This window comes from Phyllostomus discolor, chromosome 4, assembly GCF_004126475.2.
Source record: "Phyllostomus discolor isolate MPI-MPIP mPhyDis1 chromosome 4, mPhyDis1.pri.v3, whole genome shotgun sequence".
Lineage (NCBI taxonomy): Eukaryota > Metazoa > Chordata > Mammalia > Chiroptera > Phyllostomidae > Phyllostomus > Phyllostomus discolor.
In genome coordinates this window covers 75,179,151-75,200,625 of record NC_040906.2, presented here as the reverse complement: position 1 = coordinate 75,200,625, position 21,475 = coordinate 75,179,151, and the positions used below count along the sequence as shown (strand labels likewise).

General features: G+C 37.0%; 1 long non-coding RNA gene across 4 annotated transcripts in view; it reads left to right on the top strand.

The window, feature by feature from the left end:
• Nucleotides 1–21,118, top strand: part of LOC114495477 — a 52,473-nt gene extending 31,355 nt beyond the window's left edge. For all 4 annotated transcript variants that reach the window (XR_004902647.1, XR_003684410.2, XR_004902648.1 and 1 more), the window contains exons 4-6: nucleotides 13,025–13,162; nucleotides 14,206–14,365; nucleotides 16,184–21,118. This is a non-coding gene — a long non-coding RNA (uncharacterized LOC114495477). The remainder of the gene's footprint in view (nucleotides 1–13,024; nucleotides 13,163–14,205; nucleotides 14,366–16,183) is intronic.
• The last annotated feature ends 357 nt before the right edge of the window (nucleotides 21,119–21,475 follow it).

The window sequence follows — 21,475 nt, the reverse complement described above, 5'->3', positions numbered from 1 at the left end:
GTTCCCAGGTGAGGGCATGTCAGAGGCAACCAATGGATGTATCTGTCTCACATCGGTATTTTTCTCCCTCTCTTTCTCCCTCCCTTCCCATCTCTCTAAAATAAACAAATACAATTAAAAAATAAATTAATAGCAATAGTAGTATGACTACCACTGCTATTAATGATTACTCATTAATTTGATAATGATTTATGGGGCCTCATCTGTGCCATAGCCCATTCTAGCATTAGTGATACAACAGAGGGCAAACTAGACAATCATGTCTTTTCTCAAGGAGCTTACACTTGAGAAGACATATCAAATGAATAAGTGAAATGTAGAATACACTAAGTAATGCTAAGTGTGCTGGAAAAAAACTGAAGTGGGGAAGGAGGATAGGAAGTGGGAAGGGATTGACATTTTAGATAGGGCGTCTAGGAAAAGTCTCAGTAAGACGGTGTACCCGGTCCTGAAGAAAGTGAGGGAGCAAGTGGCGGCAGTATTGGAGAGAACTGTCCCAACAGGAAATCACCAGCATGAAGCTCCCGGGCAGACATATGCCTGGTACATTTGAAGATCAGAGTCAATGCCATTGGACTGGAGCCCAGTGAAAGAGGGGATAATAGGGCAGGGGGACTCAGGTAGGTGTGTGTATGAACACATGCTTGTGTACACATGAGTGAGCAAGTGTCTGACCAGGTAAAAACTTGTAGGTAAGGTTGCCAGATAATATATAGAGGCCCAGTTGAGCTTTAATTTCAGATAAACAACCAATAATTTTTAAGGTATAAATATGTCCCAAATATTGTATGAAACTTACTTGTGCTAAGAATTATTTATTTAACTGGGTTTTTATATTTTTATTTACCAAATCTGACAATGGTTCTTGTGGGCCATTGTAATGAATCAAGGTTAGATTGGGGGCGGGGGGACAGCATTTGATTTAGTTTTAACAAGATCACTTGCTCTTGTGTTGAGAATGTGCCCTAGGGAAGCAATGATGGATGCAGAGAGACCATGAGTAGGCTTTTGACTAATCCAAACAAGAGATGACTGTAGCTTGGACCAGAGTAGTAGCAGTAGAGATGGTGAGAGATGGTCAGATTTTGAAGGTCATTATCAGTTTAATGTATGTGCTTCTCCTTCCAGGAATACTTTTATTTTTAAAAGAAGATACCTTGAGCAATCAATGTTTTATCTAAAGGAATGAATGTTCATCCATCCAAATTAGCATTTGCTATATTAACATTTATAGACATTGTGCTAATTGCCCACAGTCAAGTAAAAATACTGTCCCAGGAAAACTCATTTAAAATCTTTGTACTTTTGAGGTCTCCTCCAATAATGATTTTGATTACAGGTTGTGGGAATGGGGCATAACATGTCACCAATTTTTAAACTTTTAGATGAATTCCATGTTTTACCTTTCAACCACTAGAAAGAAAATATTTATTATCTAAAATATCAGAAATAAATGCAGGCAAATTAAAAGAATATTGACCACAGAGCAAGATATTTGTATGTTTCTTAGTTTTCTAGAAATTATCTGGCTGTGAATTTGTAATTGTTCCTATAACAAATGTTCTGCTTTCTGAGTTCCTGAGTTTCCGTTCACTGAATATAGAGAAAAAAAATGGTTAAATGAAATTTGACCTGATTTCTTATATAGAGTGTAGAAAACGATCCCCATGCCTTTCTCTCTTTGAATGGCATTATTTTGACTCATCATGTTCTGCTTGTTGAAAGCGCTTGTTATTCTCACTAAGTGACTTAAGGGTTTCTAGCCATCACCATTATGTTTAGATCAATGAGGCAAAAGCATGTGAAGAATTTACAGCTTTATTGCAAGTTTTATATGCTGGAGGTAAAGTATATATAGACCCTACCTTATGGAAGGAGTCTATTTTCTGCTACTGAATCAGGCCTGGGGGCTTTCTGGTCACTGCAGTGAGAGTGCTAGTGAGCAAATGCAGATGCATGTTAGCACACTCTAATGTGATTTTTAAAATTGTTCCGACAATCAATTTACTGTTGTCATCACATCTCTTCTGATTTTCAAGTGCAAATGTGACATTACTGTACTTATTAACAATTAAAAAAATTGTGCCCCTCGAGTTTCCATTATAAAGGATGCATTCTTGAAGATATGGTTACATTAAAATTCTTGCTACAAATGAAGCCAGCTAAAAATGTTTACCAACTTGAATTGAGCTCATCATGTTTTGTTTGCTGAATAGTGTTTTGTGATTTTACCAACAGAAGAATGAGTCTCCAAACTATTTTTAAAAGTGGAGCTTTTACTCTAAAGAAGTGCTTGCCTCATTTTCTTCATGCTACTCCAAACAAGATGTTGTTTATTACTTTGAAACACTATATGTAAACCCCAGGAATATGTTAAATATGATTGAAGTCTTGGCTGTCTTTAACAAATTGAAGTTTCCAGAAATTTAGCTGTGTTTAAAAACCAAAGCCATGTTTTCAGGAAAGATTTCTATTTCCAAATATGTGGTTGCCCAAACCTTTTATATTTTCATGTCAAATTCAGCTGCCAAATAACACACACTGTACCTTAGCTATAATAGAAAAACACACATAGACTTCAGATTTTAAAAAGCCCTGCAAGAACAACTATGATCATGTTTCTTGAACTTACGCTATTTGTGTGCATGTAAGTGTGTTTTAGAGTGAGCTCTGTAAGGCACCAGTCACTTACACTGGTACGGATTGACGAGCACAGCACTAGGTTGGCACTGTGCAACAGCCGATCTGGGAAAACACAGGAATTCCTAGCCAGACCAAAATATGAGGTCAAGGAAGTCACTTTTATAATAACAGTGGTTATCTGTTTAGTGTGTGATCTGGCAGTGATATGATGTTGACCATACTCAATTATGTGTATTTCTAAACTGGTTGTGTGCAAGCTCAGAGTAAGAAAAAATCTCTGTTTGTGATAAAAAGGTATTTATTGCCCTTTTATTTCCCACATATGCTTTACTTAATCATTTATAAAAGACAAATTAATATTGAATGCCAATTTCTTTTTGTGTTTGATTATGTAGTCATGCCTACATGTTTGGGATATCTATTAATATGTGCTCTTAATAGTTTTGGCACAAGTTCAATGTCAATGAATGAATGGTGTACATATTTTGTAGTCCTTTAAGGGATAGTAATGTGGTTCAGTGACAGTGTGTTTTGATTTTGGGGGGGCTGTATACTGTGACATTATTCAGAAGTGATAGAGAACTATTAGTTATTTTTTTGTCATCTAGTGCAAGGATGCAAAATTTTTGTTCTATTATAGTACACTTTCTTAGAATGGCACTATCAGGATTAGTATATAGATTAATGTCTAAGAAACTGGTTGATCACATGGGACTATTTTTTTTCTGTATGCTTTTAATGTGACCGAAAGTCACATTCTGTATTTTTACATCAATGAAATGTGACACAACAAAGGAGTTCTATCAGCTTGTTGTGCACATCAAACATAATCTTTTCTTTGCAGAAAAATATGTTTATTTTGAACAACAACAAAAAAGACATTTGACTGTGTTAAGTATCAGGAAGGCTATGTTGGAGAGGGTGGTGATTGGCTGCTGTTAACCTACTCCATGGGCAGACCAAGGAGAAAAGGGATTGAATTTTAGTGATACGGGTTTAGCTATGCAGAAGCACTCACGTAAGTCACCATAATGGGTTGCAACTTTCCTTTTTTATTCCCTGGAACTCTGTCATCTACTTCACTCACCAGCACAGTGCCCTCAGTAGGACTCAGGGCACAGAAAAGGTGTTCAACTATTATTAAGTGAATGAAGAGAAAGAACAGATTAGGAAGTTGCTTATAAATGGCAAAGCATTTGGTCCCAATGTAAGGTACTCATTTTATATCCATTTAAAAATTTTTTATTGCATTTTTTTCCATTACTATTTCCCTTCCTTATTCTCACCTCCACCCCACCAACAATCACCACACTGTTGTCTGTGTCCATGAGTCCCTTTTTCTTTTTGCTCAATCCCTCCACCCCCAACCCACCCACCCTAAAGCTGTCAGTCTGCTCTCCATCTGAGTCTATCTCTATTTTGCTTGTTAGTTCAGTTTGTTCATTAGATTCCACATATGAGAGGAAGACAAATACCATATGATTTCACTCATAGGTATTCACTTTAAGGTTTAATGGAACATCTATAGGAAAATCAGAATGAAAAATGCTGAAAAATCTCCCTGGAATTTTAAATTAGTCATATTTACCTACACAATTTCCAATTTTTCTTCATATCATGTTTTTTTTTTTAAGTCATACAACATAAAGAACATGGGGCTATCACATTGGGAGTAGTGGGCTGGGAGACTTTTGGCCCTAGCACACTTTACTATGGAGGACGGTAGTGGGAGGAACCTGGGAGATCAGCTGCAACCGTTGCCTTCTAGAAGCCTTGAGGACTGAATATGAGATGGAAAGAGGTATGCGTTTTGTCTATTTAATATTTCTGGAGGATTTTTCCACTGAATAATTTTTTAGGTGGGTGAGAGGGAATGTGGTCAGTTATGTATTATTACTTCTAATGTCCAGTTGGACCTCAAAAGAGGATTTGGCTTGAAGATGTAAAAAAAAGCTTTAAACAAGGAGCCAAGTGTAGCCACTAGACATTGTGGGGGTTCTGAGCCCTCAGAGAAGGTATCCCTTCCATCTCCATGTGGACTGCTTATTGTAAGACCAGCCAGTGTCAGATTCCAACCAGAAAAGACCTGGCACTATTGTGCAGAGCCCAACCCTTGGGTTGGACTTTTGGTGGCTCAGTCTCCAGAGACTTCTGTGCCAGGTCTTTGGAAAATGATATGTGGGGCTGATGTGGGCAGGAACACCTCTTACGAAGTGAAGGCACTTGAGTTTCCAAGTTTCATGGGCCTAGAGGGTGTGATCAAATTATATTGTTTGCAAATTATAAGTAGTATAAAATCCAGATTAGTAAATATAAGCAAAATACACCGTCAGCTTCATTCATTGTCAGAAAGAGTATCATAACAATGTCATTGCATTTGAAAACAGTTCCAGTTTCATCATTTTCACTCTTCAAGCATTTCTCTACATGCTTGGTGAACACTTGGAAATCATAGTCGATTATAAATTCAGCATATTACTTGAGGCCTAATATTTCAGAAACAAAATTATAAAAATCCTTTCAAAGTTTTTACAGCAAAATGATTAATGTGGGATATGGGTGCATTTTAATCTGTTTCGTATAATTGGTCTCCGGAAGTAATGGTGCATGGGTCCTGCAGAGCATTTAAATAGCCTCAAGTCTGGGAGACTGAGTAGGAAAAAGTAAGAGGTTAGGTATATTTTAAAGGGTGCGAAGAGAACATTACATATAGATACCTAGCAATATTTCTTTATAAAGTGGAGTATCCAAGAAGCCCTTTACTTTCAGGGAAATCTTTTATGGCATGTAGACAGATAACTTTGAAAGTGATAGATCCAATCCCTAGTAAGTGTTAGCCAATCTGGATGAGAAAAAGGTGGGAATTTGACCTCATGTAAATAATGCTGTGCGGTGCATCTTGTGATGTGTGCTTTTATATTAAGTTCTTAAAGTTGGTTTAATCTGTACAGTCAAGACAAGTATTCATTGTTTTCCAGCTGACTACTCTCCTTCAGTGTAACTCGTGAGTGGGGAAGGGAGATGACAACTCTAGTTTCAGTTAGAAGAGCTGTAAGTGAATGTGCTGCTCTCTCTGGAATAGAGTTATTTCTTAGCATGCTCTCAACTTTGCTCAATAATGTGAACTGATTATTTTAAAGTATGTTTTATTTCTTACATGGCCACACTGTTTGCGCATCAACAGAGAAGAGTGCACAGGTGCTCCCATTTCAGGCTTTTCCTAATTATGTTTTTAACATTCTAGAAGAGCTGTATTTGTAACTCAGTGAGTCCTTCAACACATAAACAATGGCATGTCTTTAATTAAACTAACTATCTAGTATTTAGATAGAATAAATTGCTCTGGTTTTTTACTTCATTGTCTTGTATTCTTAACACAACTTTCTAACCCTGACAGACAGGTGTATTTTTGTGATAATTGCTTTCAAGTTCATTTTATCAATGTGCACATGTTCTCTGTTTTAGCTTTCACAACTTACTCCCTTTTTCTTTCAAACAACATTATAAAGCATCTGATAGGTAAGACAACTGAAGGCCTAGAATAATGAAATGAATTACAAGACCACAGTTTTTAGTTAATTCCCAAAGAAGGGCTGCTCTACAGATTCCCAGATGAACTTTCCCACAGCCTTTTATGAAAAGAAGCAGAGCATAGAGTTTTAATTATTAGTGTTTTTTTTTAAGATTTTATTTATTTATTTTTAGAGAGGGAAGGGAGGGAGATAGAGAGAGAGAGAGAAACATCAATGTGTGGTTGCTGGGGGTTATGGCCTGCAACCCAGGCATGTACCCTGGCTGGGAATCGAACCTGGGACACTTTGGTTCCCAGCCTGCGCTCAATCCACTGAGCTACGCCAGCCAGGGCTTAATTATTAGTTTTTGAGCTCCTTGCCCTTTCCTTGAGTTGTCCTGGTTAAGAGCATCTTCAGGTACAAGCCTGAAGCTTCACCCACAAGCTTCATTAAGAAGGGGCTCTGTGTGTCTTGTTACCTAGGTTTCCTTGGGGAAAGATGATGTAATAATTACTAATAAGTATTTGTTAACTCAATGAATGAGTGAATAATCAATAGGAGTAATGGCTCCTAATGGAGGTTTGCCAATGGCAACTGGGCTTTCTGCACATCTTCCAAATGGTGGGCCTCTATCTGATCAATGACCTGACTCAACCTATGAGCACACCACTGTCAACATGTCTCTCTTGCCCACTTCACTCATTCTCCTCTGGACAACTTAGATGAGGGTCTGGTGCAGAGGCCACCAGTTTTGGTCTGTTCTTTTATACTAGAAGAGGTTAGAAAGCATTAATCCTTTTAGGATCAGATGGAGTGAGTGGAAGAGGGCTAGATGTCTCTCAGGTGGAGACGGGTTGGGTGCTGTAGGTGTTAAAGGAGTTAGCAATAGTGTTGAGTTTATGCAGGATCTGCCATTGGTTCAGCATCCCACCCATTCTGCAAAATGCTCTTCTTCCTTCTGTCCTTTCCCTGACACAACTAGCATGCTGCTTCCAAAGAATTGCCATGACTGAACTCTGTTTAGTGTCATACTGGCGCCTTGTACTAACAAAGGTGGTGGAACACACAGTGCTATGCAATGCATTGCTCTGTGTGCTGGGAGCATACTGTTGAGGTTACCATACCTTGTTTCATACGTTGCCTTCTCAAGGAGACCCATAGAGACAAATTGTTCTAAGACCTCATAACCAGAAATAATTGTATCTTTCCTGAGCAAATGGATTGTTCTTTGTTTTGAGAACACTGAAATTTATGTAATGGACAATGTTCCCTTCTTCATGTAACCTATCTGTAGCTCAGATTTGAATTTACAGATTATCTCTGATGAATACATCAAACTTTCTTGCAAGAATTTTGTCTGTCTTAATTTTACTGTATTATCCCTTCAGACTTATTCACCTGTTTTAAATTTAGGTCATCTTATTGTATCAGGTTTGCTTCTTTTTTAAATAAACCAACATAAAACCTTTGGGAAAAAAACAAAAAATAAAGACTAGTGTGTACATGGAAAACCTTCATTTTATTTTTTTTAATCCCCCAGGCCTTAATTTTATGGCTTTCCTACTCTAATTTCAACATCAATCCACCACTGTTTAGTGTCATAATCTCCTTCAGATTCATTTCCTTTGTAAAAACATGACCATTGTATTAAAAGATACTAATAATAGATTCCTGCAGTTGCTACTTTATAGAAATGTGAATTTAGTTAAGTTACTTAGCTTTCATTTATAAGAAGAGTAATGACATTTATGTTTTGGGGAAGGTTGTGATGATTATATGAAATATTGTTTGTAAAAATCTAGTATCTTCTTTGACACATAGTAGGTCTTTTCAAAAGATTGAAAACATTATCATAAGTAAAAAATGCACTCAACTTGGAGTTTAGGGTATTTTTTTAATCATTAGCTTTTGACCACGAAAAAATCATTTTAATTCTTCTTACCACATTTTTTCTCATATGTAATCTTATGGCATGGCTGTAGAGTCCTTAGGAGTCTAGCTTTACTATTCTTGGATTCTAAGGCTGGCCCTGAGGAAGATGGGCGAGTGTGCTCTCACTCTGCTCATGAATATATTCACCTGGACATAGAGGGTCTTGGGGAAAGGAATCCAGACCTGAAGTGAGGAAATGAAAAGGCTCATTGTGCTCGTCTTGATGTTCTTCACTGGTGTTGATTATGGTATTTGCAAGGGGAACAGTGTCTTCTGGAATACCCTGAACTGCTAGTGATTATAGTCCTGAACTCAAGTAGATTTCCAAATACGTGTCTCTATGGATGCTGCTCTCTGTAGTGAATGGTTTGTAACCTGATTACTCAGTGAATACTTGGAGAGGTAGCAGTGCAACCAAGAGACCTGCTGCTGCTGCTCGACAGCCATGTTAGCCAATGACCACATTTGGTTCAGTCGTGTAATCAATCAGAACAAGTGTCTGCGTGCAAGAGTTGGTTTCTATTCAGGAACTATTGGGCAATAGGAGACCCCAAAGCAAGAGGGAACTCATTTATCAAAAGATAAATAAAGGAAGAGTTGGTAATAGATGATGTAGAAGAATAATCCACACTGAAACGAAGCTGCACTCATAACAGCTCATCAAGATGCAGGGGAGATTGTGGTCAAGAGCACAGCATTTTTTAGTGTGTGGTTTTGGCCCAGTTATTTAGTCTCTCAAAGCCTCAGTTTCTTCATGTCTCAGAGGGATATCAATACTCACCTCATATGTTTGTTCTAAGGAGATAATGTAAATGCCAAGATATGTTAGTCATAGGTAAGTATTACTATTAAAACTATTAATATTATTACAAGCCTCAAATTCACACTGGACTGTAAGGATTTGCTACCCCTAATCTAATAAACTATAAGAATGTAAGATTAAATGTTAAAAACAAACCAGTAGATGATTGAATGATTGAAATAGAGTACATTTTGAGAGAAAATTCCAATAAGTTTTTTAAATCAGCGCACCATTTTTATTAGCTTTTATCCTGTCATTTTATCTCAGGGATCTTACTGTAAAAAGGTAGCCATCTACTTTTGCTTTTGATTAATTTTATTCTGTGTATATGAGGTGGGATTTTAAGTTAAGTGGTTTCCATAAACTTCCCTCATTATTTCAAGTCTTATTTTGTCTACTTCTGTCTTCTCACTTTGTGTGGGATAAATGTAAATTTGCTCAACTTGTTCAGACAGAGCATTATCACCCTGAATCCTGAAAAAATCTTTATTTTGTGATGGAACTTTAAAAAAAGATATGAAATGTTTAAAAATATCAACCCTGAAGAAAGTGAGTGTTACGATACTGTGGAACTACTGTTACAAAAACAGAGAAACCACTGGAAACTAGTTTGGTTTGGGTTCCAGTATTTTTGTCTCAGTGAGCCTCAACTTTTGCTTGGTCCACTGAAAATTAAGTGCAATTTTGAGATTCTAAAGGGTGACAATGTGTGGTAGGTACAGACTCAGAACAGAGCACCTGGGAGTGGTGGTTTTCTTGTGTTTCACTGTTTGAATCTTTCAGAAGAGAAGTGAAATTTTATAATCTGAGTTTCATTGGTTTATTTAGTTTTGACCCGCATTTTCATGTGTAATCCCTCCTAAGTCAAATGTTAGCCTATTTTGATTTGAACACTTTATAGATGATTTTGCAGGAAGTCCTTTCATAGAAAAAAAATTAGGATTGAAATCTCAGATTCTGGCTGCTTAACACTTAGAAATTAGGGTATCCTTAATTCAGTTTCTTGAAGATGTTCCACAATTATTTATTTATTATTGAATCAATGTACTAGTTTTTTCAAGTGGTTTCACTACATTACTGCTATATTTAAAATTTTTGAATTGTGGTAAAGAATAACATAAACTTCACCATCTTACCCATTTTAAGTGTGCAGTTCTGTAGTGTTAAGAATATTCACATTGTTGTGCAACAGAGCTCCAGAAATTTTTCATCTTGCAAAATCGAAACTCTGTACCCATTACACAGTAACTTTGCATTTCCTCCTCCCCCCAGTTCAGTTTAGAAGGGGGGTTTGTATATGTTTTGTGATTATAGTTTGATGGTGCCAGAGATCATTTAGGTAAGTTACAAACTGTAGGGCACTATGTATTTACTCCAAAGTGTGAACAATTGGCAGGAATGATTGTTCATTGTGAGGGTTTATTTATTTTTTATCTTTATTTTTAGTTGAACTATAGGACTTAATGGCACACCTGTAGTCCTTCAAAGGAAGGTATCACTCCTGTCTTTGTTTTGAGTAGGAAAAGAATCCTGGGCTAGAGACCAAATCAGCTGTTTTGGTCTAGGAATATTTTTAGTAGGAAGGTTTACAATCAAAATCAAAACCAGAAATGGAATAATGCAGAAAACCCTGATAATGAAGGAAGATAACTTTTGAAACATGTAAATAACTGATATTGTGAAATTATTTTCCATTGAGATATTAGAAAGGAAAATATTCACCTCAACATTGTAATTCAATTAGGACCAGCACACCAAAGGGATGTATTAACAGGTCCTTAACTATCCTCTTTTCTAGACTGTTCAAAGCTGTGCTTACAGAGTCGGGTGTGACCACAGTACAAGGCAAAGTTCAGGAGGAGGTGATGTTGAAATGTGAGTAGTGATACCTCACAACTTTCATTTTCTTAACTTGAAAGCATTTAAAAAGTGCAGAGGGTCCTGGTTGGGAAATGGACACCATGGAAGAGGTTTATGTGCGAGAGAGAGTGAGGGCCTGACACTTTGGTGCAGTTCTCCATCACTTATTTAAAAAGGGAGGATGATGAGATGCCATCTTATTGGCTACCATCATCTTCATGGCTACCATGCATTAATGTGATGGATGAAATATGACACAATAACGATGATGATGGTGCTGACTCAGTGGACATGATGAGAGCAGTGATCATATGAATATGTGGATGGTCCATCTTTCTATCAGACCTCTTGCTTGATGTCTCAAAATTCAGAAACTCAAAGTTTGATGATACCTTTAAACTTCTACAGGGTTAAATTTGTAGATCTTACTACCTAGAGTCACTTAAGGCTTGGTTCTAGTGTGTTTCAGGTATATTTTACATTAAACAGGTTTTTATGTGTCAATCTGGGAACTTAATTATCATTTATAAACTTGTTTCCTTGCTAAAAATGTATTTTGAGTCCAAAACAAATAAATTTAAAATTTCAAGGAAATACCCTTTTTAAGTAGGAAATTGTTTCAATTTGTTCTTGTAATTCTATATCAGCATTTAATGAAATATTTTAATTTGGTTTTGGATTGAAAACTATACTTAATTTTAATAATGGAGAACAGTAGTGTAGCTAAAAATGAATAATATTGCATGTAAGTTCTTGATACATATTGGTTGAATTAATTAAATACAAAGACATTTATATTTAGTTATTTGACTTTGAAACATAGGGTAAGAGTTTTTAAGCTTCAATGGCATTTAATGATGCTTTTTTATTTGTATATTAATATATATTTTCATGTCTCTAAATTCACGTGTTTCACCTACTCTGGGCTTATTCTTAGTGGTGGGGGGAGTTAACCTAAAATTAAAAAATATGTCTTAAGCAATCTCCAAATTAGTTGATCCAAACACAAATAATAACGTACAGATGGTATTAATATTACTTAGGTAGTGATGGGCTAAAGGAAAATATAATGGAAAAGAATAAGCCGTTATAGTGACCTATTTAACTGAATCTGGGCTGCCAATATACTCCTGAGAGTTATTTTTTTAAGGTCCTTTCTATGGAGGAGTATATAGTGATAATCCCAGTTTCAATTATAAAATATTGGCATATGAATAAAAACCATGTGCTACAACTCTTACCTCATTTATTGCTTGCATTGATCAGCTGATTTGGTCTCTAGACCTGGATTCATTTCCTTTCTCAAAACCCCATCTGATTCCGTCTCCCTCCCTTGATGGATGGGGACAGACTTCCAGGTTGGAGGGAGAGTGTTTCTAAGACACTCCCCTACCAGGACCTACAACAGAATTAATGTGGTGGTCACACTTTTTGAGAAAAACTGTCATCTACAACTTGGGGACATCAAAGAATGTGGAAAAGATCCAGGGAACAGTAGAAATGGCACTGTATTAGAACCCTAGGGACCTTGTGGTTAAGGAAACTAATAATTTCATCAATATTTACCAACAATTGAATATTTTCCATGTACCAGGTGCTGTATGCATCATCTTGTTTAATCTTCACAAAACCTTGTAAGATAAATCGGATTAATCTCACTTCAAGATTTAAAAAAAAAAAACCTCCAGAGATTTAGAGAAGTTAAATTATCTTCCTCAAGCCATTGCAGATGGTAAAATGGACCTGCAATTCAGTCAAAGATCATAAGACACTGAAGCGAATGTGTCCATTATTCTGCTAGTGCTTGCTGTGTTGGCTGTGGCAATTTGAGACATGGCTGCTGTTCTCTGGGTGACCATTTTGTTCACTTATTGCCCATTAGTTAAATTTAAAGTTCTTTAGAGTTCTCCTTCTGTCTGCTTCCTTCCTCTTTTTCACCTCTGGTTATTTTCTTCCCACTTCTCATATCACTCTCAGATTGGAAACAAAGGCTGTGATTCCTGTCCATTCTCTCCCTGCACCACAAAACCTGGCTAATGAGGACGGAGGAGCCAGAAATACGGTGACAGTCAGTTTCTCTTTCCATGCACTTCAGCCCAGCTATCAGGGCACATTTAGATTAGGCATACTCAAGGATATCCATGAGTAATAACTATAAGCTTTGTCATAGATAACTGTATTGGGTATGTTCAAATGTACAACTCTGTTTTTCTATCATTATGTGATATTTCATGTTGACTTGTCAAACTGAAAAATACCCATATTGATTTTGCAGAAAGCTTCACATGTGAGATAAATGCACTCAAAGACTCCTCACAAGTAGCTCTTTGGAGCTTCAGATGTGAAATGGATCATTCCTCAATCTGTAATAGACCCTTCTGTGAAGCTCTTCAATCAAACCTGAGAATTCAAGGTGAAATTGAGGGGAGGATGGGAAACCCCGAGAGGGGAATTTGAGTGAATGAGCTGAGAAAGGAACCTGGGATGTGTGTGCCTCTTTTTTTCAGTTCTTTCCGTCAGCATAGGAAGGCTGTCAATCACTGTGTGACCTTACGCACTGCCTGTGTGTGATACCTGGGGACAAGGGGACAAACAAGCTGTAGTGGGAGTGTCACATGCACCTTTGATTTCTTTCCATTTGTCATTTTTTTTCTGACAATCTTCAGGTTATTTTTGAAGTGACTGTTTTATACAGATTTATTAGTAAAGTTTCTCTTTCCTCCAAATTAAAGTATTTATATTGTTTTGTTTAATAGAATGAGTTTTTATCTATTTAGAAAAGCATAAATAATCTCTTGAAGAAGTTAGTGATGTACAATAACTACCTCAGTTAGAAAGAATTGTCATATTGTGTTAAGTAATGATCCTAGTAAGCACATCTTATTTAGGAATCATGTTTCTAGATCATGTAATGACTTTTAATTAGTTTGTTCCCAGTAAAGCAATAAGACGGAGTTACCTCTAGTAAGGGAAGCAGCAGTCTTCTGAAATTAGTTTTCCTGTTACATTTCTTATTTATTTGGGGGCATATTTTCAGTTGGACATTTCTGGGTTAATTAAAAGAAACTCTAGAAGTTTCAATGGGCTATTTGGTTTGGAGGAGCAGTGAATCCTGACGCCGAAGTAATACAAACTAGGCTTTGGAATTAATGCTCTAATACAGAATATGTTTGATAATAGTTTTTGATGCTAAGCTGCTATGAAATGATTGCTATCCCATAACTGTGTCATAGTTTTCCTAAGCTGAGGGGACAGTGTTGTTTGTTAAGCTCACACATTAGTATAATCTTAAGAGCATATTAATTGCCTGGGAGGTTTATATGTTTGCTCTGTACATGTGTTTAGAGATCACGGCAGCTTATATAGCATAATTTTAGAGATGGAGAAAATGACTATTGTAATACTTGCTACTCTCAGTTTCCTCTACAGCAATGCCCTTACACCTTTCTTTTTCAGGCGTTTTGTAGCATCCTAAACAGAAGGATATTGAAGGGAGCTGATTCTGCTTTGATCCTTGTGCTTGTTGTCAAAGCGCTTGGGATTGAAGAGACTGTTGGCTACAATTGACTGTGACAATTAGGAGATGATCAGAGCCCTAGAGTGGAGCACTTAAAGGGTAATTTACATGTCAGTTTGTCGAATAAAAAAAAGATATTCAGCTAAGGTTTTTTTTTCCCCCTCAGAGCCTTGTAAACTGCAATTTGTGCTCTGGTAAGAAAAACCTGGCAGAGGAGTTAGGATAGCCATTACCATTTGAAAAGAAGCAATCATAAGGCCGCTGCTGAGCCCTTTGTCCACTAAAAATGCTGATTTGCAGGCAGTGAGTGAAAAAGTGGAACCATCACTAAATAAAACCTTGAGCTAGGTATCTACCTCCCCACCACCCCCCTTGCCCAACCCCTTGGCGGCTTTTTAATATTTGTTAAAGGTGGTTTTAAAAAATGTATCTTAAATCCTATACTTACTATCATTGTAACATTGTTATTGGTCATGAATGTCCTTTCCTAAAAAAAATAATGAAAGGATGCTTTGAGGAAGTGGTAGGTGGAACACATACCGACAGCCAGTTGACAGCGCTGAAGCTGGCTATTGGATGTGTCTCATCCTTTTCCCTTTCCTGCAGCATCACAGTTTTCCTCTAGTCATCCTATGCTCTACACTGTTTCCCCTACTGTATTCTAGGCTTTTTTCCATGTTTATTTATACTCCCATTTTAAACTGGGAACTATATTTCTAACTTTCACACACTTAGCTTATTTGGGTGAGTTGGCTATAAATATAATGTAGGTTTAGTGCATGATGTGCTGTACACATGTGGTCATCTCTTTACTTTTCTATTAGGTAATCTACACACGCAAGTCAAAAAAAACATAGCTAGACAGCTAAAAGGGGATAATTGCCAGTAAATATATGGTGATAGCAGTTACACATCATCCATTTAATTGTGAAACAGAATAAGAAAAATTAGTTTTTCCAAAAGTTTTTGAGCCCCGCCCCCCACTGTGGAAATCATGAATAACAACAACAACATATGGTTGCAAGATTTTCATTTGGATAATTGTCAAAAAATAAGGTAATATATCCATACAATCATCTTGTCCAGACAGATTCAAATTTGGTGTGTGTGCTTGGTTCAGAGATGCTCATGAACTTTCAATGGCAGATACATTTCGCATTCCATTTTGGGGATGATGGCCATGGTGACGGGCATTTGTAGAGAGGCAGCAGAAGGCTGGAACTGAGTTTGTCTTCATCCTAACACAACATCAGCCTTTATTGACTAGAAGGTAGAAGCGTGCATGGTTTTCACAAACCAGAGGCTACAACAGCCCATTGCTGTTTTCCCATGTATTTCACCTGGACACACTCAATACTTACAAATTAGAGGGTTTTATTTTTCTTAATTTGTGTCTAATACCTTAATAACAACAATTTTTTTCAAGGGATGACTTGTGAAAGGAGATGCATTCTACTTTTGGGGGTTTTGAAAATCACAGTAGTCATTGAGGAGCCTGGTCAAGAAGAGGCTGTAACTCAAAGACCGATACGGTGCTTCCTTCTGCCTGCTTTGCAGGAAGGCCCTGTGCTTCTTAATAGTTTTATAACTCGCTGGCGTCCCTTGTGTTCATGACCACCCACCCCTGCAAAGAAGAATATACAACACAGAAAAAAATAAGGATAAGTGAATAGGTTATTAGGAGCAAAGAGGATAATGAGAGGGGGAGTCAGAGAAGGCAGTCTGGGCTCCCTCACCCTGTGCCTGGAAAATGCAGTAAAGGCATATCTGTATCAAAAATCAGGCCCAGCAGGAGGTATTGGTCTCCCAGGTAATGTGCGTAAATGATGAGCAGATGAGCCATCCTCCTATTGATTTAAGCATTTTGTTCCAGCCAGTCACAATTAACTTTGATTTGTTTTTATTTTCCTCTTACAGGTTTGCATTTAAAACACTCTTGGAGCACTAATGGATTAAAATTCTGATAACTGCACATTTTCTTTTTAGAGAGGTAATGAATGAATGAATGAAAAGGCAGGGATTATTTGCCATTCTAAGCGGGAACTGTCAGAAGATTTCTACTTGAAGGAAATTGTTTTGGAAGGTGAGCTGGAACAAGACTCTTGCAACTCAAGCAAAGTGACTCTGCCTGTGGTTTTTCGATGTTTCTCTTCATTGAAGAATTCTGAAGAACTGTTCTTGGATTTAGAAGTTGATTTACATTTTATTTATTGGAGATTATGTAGGTGAATCATATGAAAACATTTAAAACTATGTGTATTTGACTGTTAATGAGTACATCAGGGTCTTTTGCAAGCTCAGTTGAAATGATTTGAAATGAGTTTTTCTATTTACCATCACAGTGTTTTTACAATGTATAAATTGCCATATTGTGACAAAATAAATTATTGAAATACTTTGAAAAGTTTTTAGAAATATGCCTAAGAAAACAATATGTAAATTCTTAGTTAATTCACACGTTAATTTATTGAAATATTGCTGCTACTGAAAAGTTCTAGAGCCTTTAACACAACATTCCAGAACATTTGCTGTCTTGTTTTAATAAGCTGCTTTCTTTGTATACCTGTCTGGTGGCAGCACAAAAGTTGCCAGATTTAGCAAGTAAAAATCAAGAATTTCTAGTTAAATTTGAGTTTCTGATAAATAGTGAATACTTTTTTTAGTATAAGTATGTCCCATGCAGTGCTTGCATTTTATCTTGGAAACCTAGGTGATACTCTGATATTGCAATGACACATTGAATGGATGGGTTAGTAATTTATAAATTATAAATTATCATTTATAGATCAGTTTCCATTCACTGTCATATTAGGTAGGCCAGCCAGCATGCTGCTTTCAGATAGAAACCAAAGGCTTTTAACTTATTATTGCTGAGTTTAACTTTCCCCATAATGTTCCCGGGGCAAGCTGTGAGTTGTCATTTCGAGTATAATAATTCCTGTCTGGCTAATGCAATTGAGACTTCGGAGAAGGTGGCCGAGGGGGTCTAGCCTACCTACGTTGACCAGGCTCTGACAGAGGTGTTTGGCGGTTACAGAGAAAGAGAAGTGAGTGATGCAATGACAATATATTAGCTTTGTGAAGCCACATCTTTCCTTTCAGGGTGGTGTTGTGACTACATAGGTAATAAGTTCGAAACCCTTATAATTCTGATTTTGGTAGGGCCTTCTGGGAAAGGAAAGATTCTATGTCCTTGCATATTTCATTTTATTTTATTATATTTTATTTTATTCTGTTTACAATAATCTAGTTGACATGAAAGAAGCTGAGCTAAAACTTAAAGAAAATCAGATTTCTCTTTGAAGACAGTTTCAGTTCAGGCTGCTGGAACAAAGTACTATAAACTGTGCAGTTTATAAACAACAGACATTTCTCATCATTCTGGAGGCCGGAAGTCTGAGATCAGAGCGCCAGTATGGTCAGATTTTGGTGAGGGCCCCCTTCCAGGTTTGCAGATGGTGTCTTCTTCCTGTGTTCTCACACAGTGGAGAGCAGAGCACTCTGGTCCATTTCGCTCCTTATAAGGGCACTAATCTCATTCATAAGGGCTCCACACTTGTGACCTAATCATGTCCCAAAGGCTCACCTCCTAATATCATCAAACTTGGTATTGCGACTCCAACATATGAGTTTTTGAGTGACATAAACATTCAGTCCATGACAATTTCTCACTGTCCTTAATTTTTTCCTCAGCATTTGTCAGATGCTGTCAATGAGGACTCTCTGCAGCACAACAATTTGAAAACCCTGTTTCCCGTCCCCTAAGCTCCATTTTAATTTCATCCACAGCTTCAAGGAGTGGACAGTTCCTGGGAAGCCCAGGACTCTGGAACACTTTTTGAGTCTTCTAATTTCTGCCTTAGACCCTTTTCCAGAACTGTAGAAGCCCGCTCAATATGCTTCCTGAAGCTTGTTGTAGAAATGTGGGGGAGTTGACATCCTCGGGGGCAGCCTGATAGGAGACAGGAGCCTGTGGATAAATGTTCCAGCCACGTATCTTTTAGATGGGCATTTCTGAGAAGCACTTGGCATGCTGCTCAGAGGGCTCATCTTCAACAACAGGGATCTTATGTACCCTTATGGCACATTATGTGGGTTGGCCCCAATCCTGCCTGCCTCGTTGTTTCCATCCTCTGCCACCTATTTCTAGGGATAACCAACATGCATTGAATTCCTTGTTTCAGGCCCTGTGTTCAGGGACACCCCAGCGAGGATGCTCCTGATGGTCTTTTGCTCCCAGCACCACAGTTATCTCCTCATTCTATGACTGGGCACTCTACTTCCATCAAGGTTTACTTTTCCTGTTGTCAGAAGAGAGTTCTGCCACCGTTCCTACCACCAAAACCGAGTCATATGGCTTACCGAGTACTTCATGCATGCTCACCTCACCTGAACTTGCTTTTACAATGAAACCACTTTTTATTGAACCCCCAACTTGCAAATTTCCATGCAGTTAAGAGTTCAACTGTCTGACAGTTTCTAAAACCCTCATGAGGTCGTTCGTTTTGAACAATAAAAAGGATAAACATATGCAATTTTTTTGTGCTTTGCTGCTTATTGGTGGTTTCTTCTGGCAATTATAATAATGGGTAGCCCCTCGGGAGTGAAAGTAGAAACTACCCACAGCACTAGTGCCACCATCACTGGCAGGATTAGCTGCACCAAAGACAAATAACAACATTAGATGTAACTCAGTCTTTTCCTGGTCAGTGATGGGAGCTCAGTTACAAGCCAAAGTAGGTTCTGTCTATTGGTTCATAAAACTATAAAAGGGAATCTAATGTTCTGCCATTCAATGTGTTAGATGGGAATACTTTCAGAACCAATACAAACGGAAGGAACCTCAACATGTGTATCATTGTCTAAAAGAAACTTTTTAAAGTTTTTTTGTACATGAGAACTAAACTTCTCATTGCCTACAGATTAAATTATTTTGATTGGCTGAATTTCAATGGATACCTTAAAATGTAAACCAGAAAATAATATAATTATTATGTGTTGAGATATAAGCGGGTTGCTTAGCCTGAATCCAAATTAGAATTAGGATACATGAGTCACTACAGTTAATATATATAAACAAACATAAACTATGCAACTGATCCAATTAGAAATATTAGACACATACACACTTATATAACTAACCCTGACAGTGGGAACAGACTCCACCCAGAATATTTCTTAGACAGATTTTAGGAAAGGCCAAGGCATCTTCTCCCAAAATGCCTAAAGCCAATCAGTATTCAGTTTGTCTATATTTAAACCATTCTTTGGGTAATAGCACTCAACCAATGTAGAGCTGCTAGATAACTGTCCTAAATTATAAAGAAGTGTATGTGAATGATCAAGTGTTCAGTATCATCAATAGACAAACATTTGTAGCTTTTAACTTTCAGCAATGGAAGCATTTTCTTCTCAGCATTAATACCAAACACCATTTGAATCAGAACTCTTTAATTCTTGGGGCCCCAGATGACAGTCTGATGAACCCATGTCCTAGGAGAGAGAAACATTTCCTTTTTACATGTATATCACTTATAACTACCAGAGGTTAGGGAGAGAGGCGACAAGCCATGGATCCCCACCAGCTCTGACTCAGATACCCATGAGCCCTTTGGGATACATCCCAACATTCTCATGAGATAGCCTTTAAACTTTGAGCTCAGAAAAATTGCTTCAATTCTGTTAAGTAAGGATGACTTGAGAATATCAGCCATTCTCCCCATTTAGAATCATAGTGAGAAGAGAATAGTGGACCATCATAAATTCAAGCTTTGAAAAACTGACCTTTTGACTAGTTTGCAAATCAATATTGACTTTGATGTAGAAAAGGCCTCCAGTTCTTTGTTCTATGAATGAGAAGTGGCATGGTTAGGATTAGAGGGTGAGTGTTTGTCCTTGATCTCTCTGCTAGAGAGTTAGGCAGAGGCCAGAATGATGTACAGGGACCCTATAACTTGAGTTGTTCTTTGGTTAACAGCACCCTTCTTTAACTTCTGCTTGTTACCCGGGATCTGATTTTACAATATTATTACATAACTTACTCTTTGACAAACTGCCTACTGATTATAAAGGGGTTCTGACTTTATGTCCAGCTAACAATTTAGGTACTGGTAGAATATTATTAATTTTTTATTTTATTATTCACTTATTCTCTAAGTGTGCTAATCTCTAACACTCCATCATTATGTAATCTGATACATGATATAGTACTTAGAGAATAAGTGACTAATAACATTAAAGTAGTCCATTATAACTAAATATTACAAGATTTGCAAATAATGCTCTGATGGAATAAAATAGGCCTCAGAAAACATGGTTTTCCCACACACTTTAGTTATGTGAACTTGAATAGTCCTATTACCTCTCAGACTTCATTTTCCTAGTATTTTAAATAAAGGAATTGAAACAAATGATCACTAATTTTTTCCCCAGCTCTATGTTCTATGGATTTGTTGAACGATGATTAAAAACATAACTACATAAGTGCTTTAATTGGAAGGATATGATTTCATTTTTCTTGGCTGTTTCAACTTTTAATAAGTTTAACTTAGGTAGAGTGGTAACATTTTCTGCAGAACTCTAAGAACACATTAAGCCTTTGACCAAAACTTCTGTTTTTTGATGGGTAGGCACAAAACAATTAAGAATTTTTATAAAATAAATTTCAATCTTATTCACGTGTCAAAAATCCAGCAATAAGGTGAACACTTGCTTTTTATAGAGGAGTGTGCATAGGCTCTTGTTAGTTCCAGGATGATAACAAGGTGTTAGGATTATACAATGTGGAGCTGCAGATTGGGATTTGGTGGACTGCCAGAAACTACAGGGCCAAAAGAACACATCGATTTATGTGCATTCTCAAGATTTTGTTATCCAGTCCCAGGCTGTTTGACCATTTTGGGGATTCATATTCTATTTCTAATTCTTAACCTCAGACTATTTCTCAGAATAAAAATATGATTGACTAGTAGGTTAAGAATATAGATCAGAAAAAGTTAACTTGACTGACCAAAACTAAGAAAAATGAATTTTAATATGTCATATATTATTTGAAACACTTAAAAATACTTACCAAGTATGAAATGTGTCTGGAATTTATTTTAAATTATTAAACTATTCACTTTCATATTTCATAATCATAGCTTCTTTATTGTTATACAATCTCTACATCTTTGAAGTGGGTCACTTTTGTCAATAATTCACACATGA